General features: G+C 35.8%; 1 protein-coding gene across 2 annotated transcripts in view; it reads left to right on the top strand.

The window, feature by feature from the left end:
• Positions 1–7,331: 7,331 nt before the first annotated feature.
• The window catches only part of LOC106882524 (leucine zipper putative tumor suppressor 2 homolog), a 182,939-nt gene continuing 178,135 nt past the window's right edge, over positions 7,332–12,135 (top strand). Inside the window, exon 1 of one of the 2 annotated variants that reach the window (XM_052978559.1) lies at positions 7,332–7,863. The gene's annotated coding sequence lies outside the window, so the exon portion shown is untranslated. Of the gene's footprint in view, positions 7,864–9,971; positions 10,069–12,135 lie in introns of those variants that run through there. The other variant, XM_014933237.2, reaches the window with a different exon arrangement.

Raw genomic sequence — 12,135 nt, 5'->3', positions numbered from 1 at the left:
GAAAGAGGTGGTATGGTGGACCCGTTTGAAAGGGCTAAAGTCAGACACTTTCCTCTTTGGCCAAGGCCTCATCAACTTTTTCAAGTTCCACTTGAATAGGAAGATGAGAGTAGAGAGGGAAGTGCTGTCTCATAGCAAATTCGTTGAAAGATGGGTGACTGTTGGAAGACTGGCCAGTATGAACGGACCAATTCTGAGGATACACCTGTAAAAGGTAATAGGTAATATAAAAGGAGAAGGGGCTCTCCACCCCTCCTGACCAGGCTCCCGTGACTTTTATGGGTTTTTCCACGTGTAACCTTTTAAACGCCTTCCCCATTGGGAGTTTTATTTGTTATATCTTTCTCTGTTTTTCATTGTTTACACGAACGTTTTCTTTTCGGACAAAACCCTTTGTAACCTTCGTCCTGTCTTTGTCCTTACATGTTTTTAATTTATATTAGCCCTGGTGGCCAATAAAACAAGAATCAATTATTATTATTATTATTATTATTATTATTATTATTATTATTATTATTATTATTATTATTATTTGAATGCTTCCTATACGTAAGGAGTTGGTTTCTAACAATGAAGCAAAGCGCTAACGTTGAAATTTGGATAATAGAAGCTATGTGTGTTCCATATTAAACTTTTAAAAGCTCTAAGTATTTGTATTGTTCCGCTTACAGATTATATTTCTGAAGCATCTATTAAGCTGGTCACTTTCTTTGTCTGAAAACGCTAGCTTTATGAGATTGCCGTTTAGACAGTGAGTACCAACGATTTTAGCTATAAATGTGGAATATAAATATTCTTGATAGAGAAGATATAAGTTTCGAAGTAGTCACCCCAAATATTCACTTTCTCACTGATTTGGAAAGAAATGTTCACATCTGCAGGGCAGCTGACTTCTATTACTGTACATTTGTTTTTCTTTCTTGTTTCAAACAAGTATATCAGGCCTATTAATTTTGTACTTGGTGGGAGTTTTGATGGGTATATTTCACCAATATTCTTTGTTTTGATGCGTATTTATGTATTCGATTACCGGAATATCCTTTTATTTATCTCAGAATAGTCTTTCTTACGGATGGCATTGTTCATAGTTTTAAAAGCAACATCATGCCACACCGTGAGATAGTACCTTAATATTTTGGGGTAGCTGCTGATCACGTGTTATATCTTTAACAATAATATGACAATAATAATCGACTTTTTCTGTCGTATTATAGAAGTTTGATGGCCTTACTGTTGTATTTGTTCATGAGATATTTTGTAGCTCTCTCCCGTTCTCAGATTGCAAAATGCATATAATGTTTCGAAGTGTGACGTGACATAACGGTGTATATGTATGTCTGTGTGTGCGACAGAAAAAAAAAACTGTAGATTGTGGACTGAAATACAACACTGTAGAAAAGGCAACGTCTTCAGCAATAACAGCGACAACACCGACAGCTTACATAAATATAAACAGCAGCAGCGATAAGAGCGAGATGAACAACAGCTGGTATAGAATCAACTACTACGACAACAGCAGTTGCAACAATAAGAGCTGAGACAACATCACTAACAGCAATGAGAGAACCTAAGTGTAGGGCTCCACCAGCTAAACATAACAGCTAAATTTCCTTCGAATAACACCCTATTCTCCAAAACAGAATAGGTCACATTGGATAATTTTAGTCCTAGATACGCAATAACCGAGAGAAGAATGAGCTGGCCATAGCTGTAACACCTTTGGTTATATATGTCTACTCAGTTCACAATGATTAAGAGAATAAATATGAAAACAATATTGAATGCAGAAAGGAGAAATTGTTATCTTTAATCAGCTGAGGCTAAACAGAGTTGTGGAAGCTTGAAGCTATATATAAGCACTTCGCCTTTCTCTTGTAATCTGGTGTTATGCAATAATACATCAATAGGGCAAAAACATACGGGGAGAACAGTTGTTGACTTCTTTCTCTCTTAAAAATGTGATAATTAGCAATATTTTCATTTCTTTCTAAATTAAAAAGGTTTAAATATCTTCAAGAGCAAAATTACAATTGGTACTTGGGAAGCAGTGGCTAGCAATTGGGTCTTAGTTTAGGCACCGAAATCCATGTTCAGATATGTGTGTGTGCGTGTGTGTGTGTGTGTGTGTGTGTGTGTGTGTGTGTGTGTGTGTGTGTGTGTGTGTGTGTGTGTGTGCGAGAGAGAGAGAGGAGAGAGGCTAATAAGATAAATAGTACATCCTCAAAAGACAAAACGTTTGGGACGAAAAATATACATGATTTTTCTGAGACCATAACTTGTATTATTTTTTACTGTGAGGTTTGGAAAGCGTTGGTTAAAATTTGTAATGTATGTGTAGTAAACTATCAGTTATAAGATTACATTCTAAAAGTGATAACAGTCAAAATCTGCCGAAATTATTTGGCCTATTTGGTAAGTACATTTCGGAAAGCAAATCCTGTTGCAGCTGCTTTCAGAATTTATTTTGGCTGTCGATTCTTTGTGATGAAGAAGTTTTCCCAGAAAATATAATTTCTCTTGTGTCATTCTTGACTGAAGACGTCTTTAATCGGTTTTTTTCTAGAGAAAGTCTTCATTCAGCCGTTGCAAATGTTGCAGGATTTGCAATAAAGGTTGGCAAACTGTACAAATCTCTGAAATTAAATGTTTGCCATGGGCTGGAATTTTTTCCATTCAGATGATCTATAATGTCAGTCAAACAACAAACAAAGGACTTTCGCATTGAAACTTCAAAAACCAGAAGTTGGGCTATAAAGAATTAATGTGCTTGTCATCAATGTACTTTGCCTTAATAAAAGGGATTTCTAACGAGATGTTCTCTTGATCGCCTTGAGAAAAATTGCCTCTAGTCTTGAATATACCTTTTAACTCAGCTGATCAAAGTGTTGGTTGAATGAACAGGTTATTGTAGCTATGGCAGCAAAATATCTTGTGCTGTCGACAGAATAGGAATTAAGGAAGGTGTTGTCGACCGTTCCTCTTTCTTCTTTAAATTTTTCTACTGATCTTTAGTTTCTGTAGTAATAACAGGTCCTGAAATAAAATGGCGTGTCCCTATCTTCGCGCAATATTGTTAGGAGAAAAGGTCCTTCCCGAGCCATAAGCTCATAAAACCGGTTCCCCAGCTTCTGTGGCGTATATAACCCTCCTGGACGAGATGTCGGTAAAACTTTAGTAATTTCATCCACCCTCTGTCCATCTGTTTGCAACATCTTAGCGCTCGTAATGACTTTGATAAATTTCTTGTATTCAAGTACAAAAGCTGGCTGTGATTTAGTCCAAAAGAGAGATTAAACGTTTCCATTTGAGCTTAATATTCAATTTGATGACTCTGAACATCAACATTTATTTGTGACCATACACATTCTTGCCAACACTTGAATATGACTGGAATAAGTATATAAAAAGATCCTTTGAAAGCAAGCAGTTGTATAATGTCCATCTAGTACTCAGAGTTAAGTTATAACTGTGCATCAACTTTCCTTCAGATTCCTTCGTTTTTTTTTTTTTTCGTTTTTTTTTCTTTTTTCCTCCAATTCACCAAGTAAATTCTTCCTCTTTGGTGAATACTTAGTTACAGCAACAATCTTTTTGCTGCTACTCATCAAGTCAGATATTATCGTGCATTGACCTGTAGTCTCATTCACACTCAAAGAATGTGCTTGACAATATTGCTAAAGCCTTCAGTTGACGTTTTTCCAATCACTTGGCCACTCCAGATTTTATCCCAATCATGATACTTGCTCCCTGAAAAGCATACTCCGCTACAGTTTCATAAACGTAGATACAATCTTGTGAACGCATCTATGATAGATGAAAAATATTGTAGAAGATTTTGTCTGACAAGCAAATGAAATTCAGGAATTCTTTATTGTCCACTGAGCATTTGTCGACCCAACGAATACATTAAGTAAATTGTTCTTTATTGGATTCATCGGCATATTCGTCAGCAATAATTGAAGAACGACTTATGCCTACTTCAAGTAAATCTCTCGTGACGATGTCAGTCATTGTAGAACAGTCAATTTATTTTGTATATCGTTGCTTAGCTTTTTGTCCCAGCTTCTTTGAACCACTCTAAAAGATCTAAATCACTTATCCATCTCAATTTTATTAAGTGGTCATACAAGATGGCTGATTCTTCAACATTTCCTTACATGTCTTACATACCTATTCCATGTCGTCAAGAGGAACTAAAACAATAATTTATGCATTTATTTGTTTGTATATGCTTATTTGCAATTTCATCCAACAATTTCCTAACTTTATTATAATTAAGAATCATCACTTTCAGCACGGTAGTAGCGCATTGACATCCAGTGAGTATAGCTAAAGACACGGCGATACATTATGCTATCGACATCAATTCACTGTATTAGTAAATCATGAACTTTTTATTTTCCCCTGTATAAACAAATAACTCAGATCTGAAAGAATTAATTAATGAACTAAAATAAAGTAGCAATTCCCGTCCGAAATAAAATTCAACAATTCATAAAACTGACTAATTACCTGCCTACTTTCCATTAGTCTTCATAATACATGCAAATTTAATACAAAAAGAAAACATTTTCCCCTCCACCCTTGATTCACCTGCGATAGATAAATATGGATGGCCGCTATATCATATGTAAGCACGACTAATCGTTCAATTCTTTTATCTGCAGCTACATCACGTGCCAGACTATTATCATTCAAGATAGAATCCAAGCCTAATCATCAATGGGAATGCATTTTTAAAACGCAAAATCCTTTTTTTCACTACGGTTATTGTAATGAGGAGCAGAGCTATCAGAGGATCTTAATGAGAGACAGTGCAGTTCTGAGATCTGAAAGCTAGAGATCAGCACTGAGAAGGAAGCAAGAGACACTACCCACAATATGATTACCGAAATTCATATAATCAGAAAGTGGGTATAGGACTGCACTCTAGAGCATGCTACCAGACACAATATAAACTACTGTAGATTTTTGTCTTGAGGTGTTATCAGTTGGTCATTTCTTCCACCAGGAGAGCTGCACAGCCAATTTTTAAAGAGGTAATGGAAATTATAAGTAACAATATACTGCAAGCTGCACTAAGAGAACTGCAATATCTTAATGTAACAACTTTAAAATCGAAGACAATGGATAATTTTCAAAGTAAAACCATTGGCTGCCTTGGAAAGAAAGGCATTATCAGTTCGGAATATTTAGTACAAGCACTATATGGCAAATAATTAAGCTGGTCTGATAAGCAGCACCAAGAAATGTTTTCTTTGCCTTCGTCCTGTTCTTACTAATAGATCTTTTAGCAGCAAAGTTACTCCAACTCCGATTGGCTTTTTTCTTTATCTTTCTGGAAGCCACTACTAGAGGGATGTGGTATATAAGATGAAAGAGTTGAGGAATCTGTCCTCTCCATGTATTCATTCAAGGGGAGGTTGAAATTCTTCAAAGTGTGGGCGAGAACGGCAATAATGGTAGGAACGAATTGATTGACTCTCTACGTGCTAACCGTGTAAAGAGTGCAAGTGTTCGTGATATTGATATAAACGATAAACGTAGGACCATATCGATACAGAAATATGGAAAAGTGGTGGGAAATAGCCTGTAGTGTTTCGGTGTGAAAACTGTGTGAGACATTTTGCATTGATTCATCAGCTGTGTATGATTTTATTGAAGCAAAGGGAAAATATATTGCAATTCTTCACATAAAAGAGGGTCTAAGAAAGAAATGAACATTAAAATAAACTATGATCGCTAGTAAAAATAGATCTATATCGAGAGTTAGTCGAGCAGTTTCGACAACATCAATAACGGGGGAGGGGTAGACTTTTCAGGCAACATTTTATACAACAGACTAACTTATACCAGAAGGAACCGAAATTATAACAATTCTGAAATTACAGCAGAACTGTTGCCAGACTTCTGCTGTAATCGCAGAATTGTTTTGAACATACAAGACTACGATTCTACAAACAATAATAGTAGTTTTTCCTTTTTAATTTAGGCACAAAAGCCAGTAGTTATTTTGAGGAGGCGGGCTAATCGATTACATTGACCCCAGCGCTTAACGTTATTTTATCCACCCAGAAAGGACAACGTCGACTTCGGCGGCGTTTAATAATGATGATGACGATGATTTCTTTAACTTTTACTTTCACTTTGCTGCTGCTGCTGCTGTTGTTGTTGTTGTTGTTGTTGTTGTTGTTGTTGTTGGATTGGGGTTGGGGATTGAGTTAAACGAACAGAGATTGAGAAAAGTGAATTTGTGACTTTATTTTTTATTTTTGTTTTATTTATCTTTTTTTTTTTTTTTTCATAATCTTAATTTCCTATGTTTAAACCGTAGAAAACCAAAAAAAAAAAACTTTCTTTAAAAAGTTATAGGGTTGTACTTTGTCCGAAACTCAGTATTTATCTAGAAGCTTTACAGTGATTGAAATAAATTACATTGCGATGTTAACGTTAATTTTATGAGTCTTTATACTCAGTTCTACCTTGAGTATTTCAGCACATACTGAATTTATCGCTGAATGGTGTTGGTTATTTATATAAACAAAATTGTCAATGACTGAAACCAGAATCATATCTGCTGCTATAACAACATAGATTTCATGAACTAATAAGAATTAATTTAATAGTGATCACTGTCAGACGGAAATCACAGCTGAGTTTCCATTTCGTGAGCCAATAATAGAACCTTTACGGAGTCACTCACATGCTTAGAAACAGCAGCCGAATCTCCCTCAGATCATATCCTACTGTCTTACAAAGAAAAGGGTACATAGGATGATGTTAAGTCGCAGATACTATACACCTACAAAGAGGCAGTATTGTCACGGCTGGAGCGCCTTTGGTCATAGATCAGCTTGATCAGGGCTAACCTGGAGCCAAACAACAAATACAAACGGTAATTCTAGATAGATATGAACATGACAAAATTCTGTTCCCTCTTCCACTTCATGAAATAAAAAAAGAACCAATGTAGGAAATCAAGTTATCTAATGTTGAACATACTATAAATCAAGTAAGCTGGAAAATTCTACAATGCTTTCTTGCCATTTTGTATGTGTATGTGTGTGCTAAATGGAGTGTAAGTTTGCATAGAAAGTGAGGAAAAGATGTTTTCTTTTCAGTCAGTGTTGTTTAATGTAGCTTTAATCGTGAGCAAAATAGACAGATGCATTTAAGACTAGAGATCTCTCTCCCTCTCCTCGTTCCGATCCGCCCGCCTCGCCAAAGCAACCCACCGCCACCACTCGTAAGCCTCCGCCCCACTTTACTCTCTTTTAATCACTCCTCTCCACACAATGAACAGGCAGTGGGAAAGGAAAAAACTGACAACTGTGCAAACGACCCTCCTACCACTTTTCTAGCCTTTACTTGGCCTCTAATCTTTCCACACATACACAACCCACCTCCTGGCATACACACAATCATATATATCTCACATGCTAAAGTGTATACTCTTTTATATACACAGATACACGTTCATACATTTATACACACTACACAAGTACCCGATAGCCTTGTTAGTGCAATTTCTGCTGTGTTCATGATACTGTTGGCTCGACTTGAAGTGGGTCAGTTAGACAAGAACAAAAAGGAGAAAAAGAACGAAAATAGTAGTAGTAAACTAAAAGTACCCCATAAAGGGACACTTTACCTTGTCAGTTCGTATCCTGGGACTATATCAGCCAAACACATACTTCACACTGCTATCCACTCTTCGTTGGTGGTACTAACTTACATTACAACACTCCAACGATAAAGCAAGTAATCTCTTATTAAAGGAAAGAAAAACAACTTTTCTTATATATTATATACATACATAAATAGAAGTATATTTAATGAATACTTCTTTATATTTTATGCTTGGTGAGTTATTTTTTCTTTATAATGTATTTTTATTGCATGAAAAAGTTTTCTCTTAAAAAACAAAAACATCTGTTTTAGTCAATTGTCAAAACAAACAAGAAAACTTGTGTTACCAGATTTGAAGAATTTAATGTTTTATTCTTTTTCTCATAATTTTTCAACTTTAAAATATTTCGTGTATATTAGATATTTTTTTATTATTATCTGTTATGAAATCTTGTTTCTTCTCGTATTTTTTCTCACACATTTTCAACTTTTGAGGATTTTCATCACATTTATTATCATTCGAGTTGGTACAAATAGTTCGGGTATTTGATTAAACTGGCTTTAGCTGCGGCTGTGCATTTCTGGTTCGAATACTGTTAAAATATTTACTGTCCTTTTTTCGTCCGTTTAGCGATCGATATCCCTTAAAAAAATTTACCCTTGAATTCATTGAGAAAAATTTCGATGTGTGGATTTGTTCTCATGTTAAAAATCATTATTAGCAGCAGACTATGCTCTTCCGAGAGAGATTATCCCTACAACTATTTTTTTTTTTTTACCATGATTTACACATAAACTTAGTATACTTTTTATGACTGTGAGTTTCATGCCATAAATTTATTTAATGACTTTCAATGACATACGATCCTCGTGGTAATTGATATAAATATATCAAAACTTTAAACCCGTCTTCTTACATTCTCACAGTGTTGTATGAAGAGAGTGAGATAGTAGGGTATGATTTGCTGTTATAATGTGGGTGTTGTGTTGTTGTTACGAAGTAACCTGGTTGTTTCTGCTGCACTAAAGCCCTCGACACACAATCGAGCGAACGAAACATTGGTGGGTTTAAGATATGAGAATTTCTTTCTAAAGGCAGTTGGAACTTGGTTAGAGATTTCGGCTGCTTACATAGAACAAGTAGTCACATGGACTTTTGTTGTCTTATAAATATGTGACTTGTTCTTGTTTAAGCTCCAAGCCAAACTCTAACCAAGCAGCCCTATTATCGAATACGTACCGGTCATGACCATCTGGTCCTTCTAGTGGTTTATAGCACTATTTTTAATGTGTCTTTTTTTTTAAAGATGTTACGGAGTGGGAGCTTGTGACAAATTTGGCTGCTGTTTCGAGCAGGCCGATAACCATGTAGAATGGATCCGTCGATGGCTCGTATGTTTTGTAGTGTTACTGAAATCATGTTTATCGTTGTTTAACTCCAAGTTTATGATGATAGTTATTGTAAGGCATTTCAGTCATGTTCATGCCATGTTTTCTGTCACTGTGCACGCCGGACGACAATATCCAATGTGTCCTGTTCTTTCAAGGCATTAAGGTGTGGTTTGAGAGAGATTGAGCTGCTATTTCTTACAAAACGAGCGACCTCGTAGAGGCTTCCTGAATGTTGGTGTTACACGTAAGTTATATTGATTGTGTGTGTGTGTCTTTTTATCTAATGAATCTGTCGCTTATTTTATCGATCTTGGAGAGGGTAAGTTTGAATAACAAAACAGTATAATATATTGGTAAATAAATATTAAGAGCAGCAGCGGATAGTTGGACTCATTTTACGTTTTGGGTTCAAATCTCACCAAGGTTGACCTAGCTTTTCCTCCCTGAGTTGAAGAAGTATCCGTCAAATTACCTGGGTGAATTAAACAATAGACTCCACCCCCTCAGTATGTGGCCTTGTGCCATTTGATAATGTTCTTAACTCTTCAATAATTCGACTGGCCTATACTTCTAACAAACCCCACAATGTGATCGAGCACGCCTTTGATCAGTGGCATTCCGGCTGTGACCATCTTGTTTTTCTTCCCCCTACGAGTAATAATGAATCTTGTACTTGTATTATCCGATGTGTCCTTCCTTTTTTAAGACGGACGGGTGTGATTTTGAGAGCTATTTGGCTGCTACTTCAAACAGTTCGAGCGACAACATAAACGCTGACCCCACAATGTTTATAAATTAATGGTACCAAAACTACTTATCTAGTTTCTTATCTTGGTATCCATGTTATGCACTTGTTATCATTGGACCATAAATCATTCTATTTCTCTTCTGTTGTGATATTCCAGAAACGGTTTCTTTAAAAACCACTATTTACGTAACAATTTAACGGTATCGCGTTCCCTAAAATTAAAATCCTGCGATGTTTTTTTCCCACCAACTTTCGGCGGAACTCTGGAAAAGTTCTATTCCTTACTGGAAAAGAAAAGGGTAGGTTTTCCTTAGTGTTATAGTTTCCCAGTGTTTCATTCAACGGAAATTGCGATTCTGAAAAAACGTCTCCCAAAATATCAATTTGTTTACATTTGCACTTCTCTCCCTACTTGTGTCTTTTTCCTTTCCCATGTCCCCCGAATTATGAGAGTTCAAGGGACAGCTATTCCAAAACTCCACCATGAAAAGAAACATTGTGGCTAATATTTTTTTTTTAAATCAAACCCTACGAAGAAAGGGTCTGCACATATATTAAAAACATTACATTATTTTGGGCCCCTTAATGTTAACAAAATTTTGCTCCCGCCTTTTCTGTCATGTACCGTTTTTTTTTTTTCTTTCTTAAAGCTTAAAACATAACCATGAACGACTGACTATAAACGATTCCACCCAAAACTGGACTCACTTCATCCAGCTATCTCGGTTTCATAACTCCTACCGGTTTACAACACTCTTTGATAAGCTGCACTGTCCTTTGTTTCTTGGAGTTGAAAAAAACCATTAACTTTTTTTTTTCCTTGCTGTTTTATGTATATTTCTTCCTATGTCAGCATGGGTGGAGTAGTTTTTTTCTTCATTTTTATTTTGTATTTGTATGTAAATATTTTGAACAAGTGTTTTTCCAGCTGGCTCAATACTTCTGTTTCTCTTGAAAGATACCTATAACTACTAACTTAGAAAAGATTCCCTACATTTCACATGTAAAAATTCGCCATCTGTAGTCTCTTCTGGAAGTCTTATATTCTCTATACTTCCAGAACCACATGAAGGAAGCTTTGGTTTTCTCTTTAAAGCAAAGAAACACTGAACATCTGTTCGTTCTGTGTAAGTCCCAGATGCACCCAACTGTGAAATAATTATTCTCATACTGGTATGGCAAACCCCTTTTGTCTACCAGCATCCTAGTCTGCTTCCTTGAATCCTTCTTTACAGGAAAGCTCTAGTTCCTGTCCTTCAAAGTGTTTTCTTCACTCTGTCTCTCTGCTATTATATTAAGCGTGTTCTTCAAAATTGTCTGACAGGTTGAAGTCATCTGTTGTAGCTCACCTCTCTGCTTGTTGCCAATCATGCTGTTTCTTTTCATTTCAAGAACCACCACTCTGTAGACCTTGTATGTTTTTGCAGTACTTCAGTCTTTAATCAAACAACATATTAATCTCAGTCAGTTGTGTTATCTAGCTCTTTGATTTGAAATCCTTGTTCTCCCAAATGCTATATGCCACACTTCCCTTCCTTCAACACATACAAAAAAAAAAAAAGATAGAAACTAAATACAATGAGGAAGCCTCTACATGATCATGTGACTAGCTTTTTATCTTTCTTTTTTTTTGTACATGCTTTAGGCAAAAGATCAGTTGCTCCATATCCATTTCAGGGCCTCCAAGACTCATAAAGTTATCCTTAAGTCAGAGATGCTAAATACATCTGAGGGTGATGACTGAAAATAGCAGCCAAATGTCTCTGAACTCGCAGTCTGCACAGTAGCCCCAAAATAAACCTCCTCTTTATCCCTCACTTTAAGTTAAAACTCATATTGACTCTCATAGCAACTACCACATTATAACAATGAACAAACTCATTCCTTCCCTAGCTGTTCTAGCAACTGATAGATGAAATAAAATAAACTTAACAACATTCTCAACTGCAAATAAAACATATCTTTACTCTGCATTTGTGTATTTATATATGCTTTTGTGTGTTTATAGAAATATTGAACAATTTTTCTTTGAACCATCAGAAACAGTGTTTCTCTGTGTTTTTGTATATTTCATTCTATTTCATTATGAAAAAGTCCCTGGAAAACAAAAGATACAATTGTCATTTATTGGGTTATAACAGGACATGTTGGACATAAGGACACATGATAGCAGATTGAGAGAAAGCATCATGTGTATGTGTGGGCATTATCATAGTCACATGGTTAAGAAGTTCTTAGCAGTTGCATGGTCCCAGATCCAATCCCACTGTGTGATTCTTTAAATAAGTCTAGACAGAAATTGTGGAATCCCATTTGTGTGTGTGTGTGTGTGTGTGTGTGTGTACATGTATGTATATGTATATATA

Source organism: Octopus bimaculoides, chromosome 2 (genome assembly GCF_001194135.2).
Source record: "Octopus bimaculoides isolate UCB-OBI-ISO-001 chromosome 2, ASM119413v2, whole genome shotgun sequence".
Taxonomy (NCBI): Eukaryota; Metazoa; Mollusca; class Cephalopoda; order Octopoda; family Octopodidae; genus Octopus; species Octopus bimaculoides.
This window is presented reverse-complemented; position numbering and strand designations above follow the sequence as displayed.